This window comes from Anneissia japonica, unplaced genomic scaffold (genome assembly GCF_011630105.1).
Source record: "Anneissia japonica isolate Jap-2015-1 unplaced genomic scaffold, ASM1163010v1 scaffold287895_len483588_cov180, whole genome shotgun sequence".
NCBI lineage: Eukaryota > Metazoa > Echinodermata > Crinoidea > Comatulida > Comatulidae > Anneissia > Anneissia japonica.
In genome coordinates this window covers 334,667-339,142 of record NW_022701552.1, presented here as the reverse complement: position 1 = coordinate 339,142, position 4,476 = coordinate 334,667, and the positions used below count along the sequence as shown (strand labels likewise).

At 39.5% G+C, this 4,476-nt stretch overlaps 1 protein-coding gene across 2 annotated transcripts in view; it reads right to left on the bottom strand.

Annotated features, from left to right (window-relative positions):
- LOC117103628 overlaps positions 1 to 774 on the bottom strand; it is a 14,584-nt gene extending 13,810 nt beyond the window's left edge. Inside the window, exon 1 of one of the 2 annotated variants that reach the window (XM_033244218.1) lies at positions 664 to 774. The gene's annotated coding sequence lies outside the window, so the exon portion shown is untranslated. Of the gene's footprint in view, positions 1 to 588 lie in introns of both variants that reach the window. The other variant, XM_033244219.1, reaches the window with a different exon arrangement.
- Positions 775 to 4,476: the final 3,702 nt, after the last annotated feature.

The following is a 4,476-nucleotide window of genomic DNA, read 5'->3' as shown; positions in this document are numbered from 1 at the left end:
ATATATATTTGGTATAATCGGAAGAGGATGAAATAACTCCTCCCTGGTGTAATATAGTCATTCGACTGCCGAAATTGACGAAAACTTTTAGAAATTTCCGATTCTGCCTGCCAGGAACTCGCGGAGCAACAACGCGGCGCTCCATACAATTTTGTTATTTGACGGGGCGCGGCCGAAATTGACCTAGGCAAGCCAAAATGGTTTTGGAAATTTTCGATTTTGTCAGCAGACGATCGGGCCCAATATTCAGTTTTCCCTAAAGACGATCGGGCCCACGAGACGATCGGGCCCAGGACGATCGGGCCCGTTTTCGAGACGATCGGGCCAGTTTTTAGACGATCGGGCACACTTTTCAAAAGTGGGCCCGATCGTCCAAAAACGGGCCCGATCGTCTGTGCCCGATCGTCTCGTGTGCCCGATCGTCTGTCACCCCCTATTATAGGTGTGTAGGCCTAGCTAGCCTAGGCCTAACCAGGGCCTAGGTAGGCCTTAAACTTGCTAAATAGAGTAAAATAAGATAAGCCTACCACACATTGACATTATTAAATACCACAGTCTAATACTAAATCTACAGAGACATAAACCTACTGGCACTGTTAGTATTTTAAGCTTTCCAAATTCTACTTATTTTATTTATTTCAAAAAATGTCAAAACGGGCCTACCGATTTTCAGGTCAACTCCTCCTGACTGAGCTGCGCGTGCGTTAGCGATTCTATTCATATGGAAGGCAATCACTGCCAAAAATATACAATTAAAAACCCGCAACGTGGGTGTGCGGGTGTGTGTGTGGGGGGGGGGGATATGTTTGAAGGTTTGCATGGCGAAGTAAAATAATAGTAAATTCTTGCGGTACACTACGTACATATATCGACGTTTCGATTGAGACGATGAAGCAACTCAATCGAAACGTCGAGATATCCTCAACCAACAACAACAGTTCTTTTCAGCACTATCTACGTGTGTACCGCAAGCATTAATATAATATATTAATCCTAAACCAACAGTTAAAAATATGCGCCACTTAAAAATGTGAGCATACATACACACTATGCAAAAGGATGAAAAAAGAATGAAAGCCTGCCGTGCATATTGATCACTCCCAATATAGAGTGAAATTTAAAGACTTACAAATATTTCACTATCACTATTGAATACAATTCACTCATTTTATGAGTGAATCTAATTCCCAGTGGAATTTAAAGTGACCCCTCTTTTCAGGGGCGGATCCAGAAATGTCCAAAAGGGGGGGGCCGGAAGTTGGGCCAATTGAGACAACACTGTCGTAGGGGGCCCGGGGCATGCCCCCGCGAAATTTCTGTGTTCTAGACGACCAAACATAACATTTGAGGCATTCTGGGCTATTATTTTTTTCTTTTTCTCTCTTTTTTTTCTTTTTTTTTCTTTTTTTTTTCTTTTTCTCTCTTTATTTCTTTTTTTTTACCTCCCAAAAGGGGGGGGGCCGGGGCCGGGCCGGCCCCCCCCCCCTAAATCCGCCCCTGCTTTTAGAGTGAAGTCACTCTTTACATGAAGGACTGTGGTTTAAATCAGTGCCGACGGTCGGGGAGGAGGAGAGGGTGGTGCAATAAGGGGTAACCACATTAACTCGGTCAGTCGCCGCGATTAAAATCCCAGGTGGTGTTTGGTGTGGGAGATGACAAAGAATGGAAATTGCTCCTGCCCGGCTCCTGCCATGAGTTTGCGACGGTTTTCTAAACAGCCAAAAGTATTCAAGGCGTTATCATGCTTTGATGCCCTTTTGGTTGAAATACTGTCATCTCAAATGGTGCCGCACAGCGGCTGAGAGTCGAATTCGGCTCTGAGAACGGATCAGAACGAATGCTGCCCTCTTTGATATACAGACGAAATTCACGGAAATCCTCTACTGTTTAGGCTTAATGAAAGCTGTGTATACCTCGTAATCTACTTTAAGCCTATTTGATCAATTTTTATAATAATCAACTACTTGATTATGTCCTAATATCGATTGTAAATTCAGTGGAAGAAGAACAGAGTAACATTCATAAATATTTTGGTATAAAAAACGATAATAATCGGACGATGGATGATTCAGAGAAATGATTGAACTGTAATTTTATTGTAGGCCTATATCTTCAATGGAGCTGTACTCGTAATCTACTTAGGCCTATATGATCAATTTTGATAATAATCAACGACATGGTTATGTCTATATCGAGATAAATCAATGAGTCACAATATAAAAGTCTAAAATCCGTTAACTGTGTTTTTCAAGGAAATTATGTAAAATCAATGCACCAGCATGTTAGTGAGAATTAATAAGCGACATATAAAATCAATAAATTCTGAATGAATTGGAGGCGTATTGACTACCAGAAGAAAGAGTCTAATGAGAACTTTAGAGACGAAATCAGTAAAAAGTGTTGTCTTTGGACGAAAGCGCATGATGATAGACACATTGATCCATTTGACTTAAACGAGGCTTTTCAAAGTGGATTCAGTTCAATTTAATTCAATGAAAACAAAGGAATATTAGTGACAAATCTAATATTCTTAACCATTCCGCAAAGCCACCTGCACCCCCCCCCCCACCTTGTATTGTTGTTAACGTGTGAGACCCGGAGGCAAACAGTGTAACGTATGTAAATAATTGCGTTTTTGTGGGACATGCACGTATTCGTATGTGTGTGGTTTTAAAACATACATAGGCCTATATAAAATTCAATCAATTATAAAAGATCAAAATATCTAATTATTGATATAAATCATAAGCCGGCCAAACCATTTGTGCTTTGAAATGTTACCAGAAAAAGAAGACGTGCATGCGACTGACTGAGTAAAAATCATTTAAAAAATGCGTTGTTGACAGTAGTGCGCCAGAGGGGGGGGGGGGGCTGGGGGGCTATAGCCAAGCCGCCCCCCTCCCCCTAAATTTAAAAAAAAAAATAGAAAAGATGGAAATTCTGCTCAAATTTTGAGTCTAAGAGTGCCATTTCGGGCCTCTAGCGGTGCATAATCATACATTTTCTTCAATCAGCCCAACCATGGTGGGGCTGAGGTAGTACAGACCCTCCACTTGTGAAAGTCCCTCTCTAGGTCCCCCCTCTATTTCAAATTCCACTGCACCCACACCCTACTCCGAATCGTCACCAAAATGTAATCACTTCTTCACTGGACCACGACAACCTATTTTAGAAAGTTTCATTTAAATCCCTTAATAATTTTTTTTTTTTTTTTTTTTTTGAAATATTTCAGTATGGGACTTTAGAACTTTAAATGACCATCAAATTCACTCCTTGTACTTATAATTTGGTTAAAACTTCCAGAAAGTTTCATTCAGAGGTTGATCAGTTTTTGGGATATCTGGTCAGGTACGTTTTCTTTAAATGGTACTCATGTCCACACCCTTTTATAATGCCACTTGAGTGTGCTAGAGATCTAATTTGACAGCGCAACCACTGAGATCAGCTGATCCGTTTTCAAAATACGGTACCGTACTGTATTTGCATGCCTACTCTTTTTGTCGAGGCGATTAGGAATGAAGACGTATCACAGCTGAAATTATGCATGACTTCACCATAAGAAGCCGCCTCCCTCGTCTGAAGTGGTTGTATTTAGCAACTCTTGTAAAAAGGCCTAACACCGTCAAGTNNNATAGTTGGGGGGGGGGGAATTCTGCGGATCAAACTGTTGTTCGCTAACCCGACTCATTTTGATCATTTTAAGGTTTTGAGACATTGGAAAAAATCTCAAAAGGTCTTTGAAATTATCTTAAGGCCCTCGAGCAAGCCCCGAAAGGCAAGCCGTATACCCCATGTCTTTAGAAATTAAACTCAAAGAATCAGAAACAAATTGCGGTACTGCTTAATTATGGCATTTAATGACTATGAAAGTTTTTTTTTTTGGGTTGAGTGACAATAACATTTAATAAGCTAATGTTATGAATTTAGAAAAAAGGCATGTAGTTTTATTACAGAAATACAATACGTTAAATGATCTCGAGTTACGTAACACTTGATACTCAGGGTTACGAGACTTTAGACTTAAATGTTGTTTAACACCACCATAAAAGTTAGACCACAAATCAAAAGAGGCTAATCCCATCCAGCGAAATTATAATTTGACAATTCTGGCATTAATTTTAGAGAAGAAAAGTCGAAGGCTTATTTCCAGTGGGATCTTGTTGAAGTTGGTAGTGCAATGGGAAACAATAACCTACTTTTTACGAATAGTGTGCGCATAGGACTAACTTCTTTTAAAAACGTCATATCTGTAAGACGGTGCACTATAGCTTTGTGGCCCTCCAGTATAAATGGAATCAGTGATAGAATTGAGCAGATCCGAATTGATCTCCATAGTGGTGGTCATGTGGTTATTACAAGTTTTATTAACTGAGCTATGCATCTGTTTTATCTGATAATACTCAGATGTTGATATATATATATATATATATATATATATATATATATATATATCATATATATATATATATATCTTAT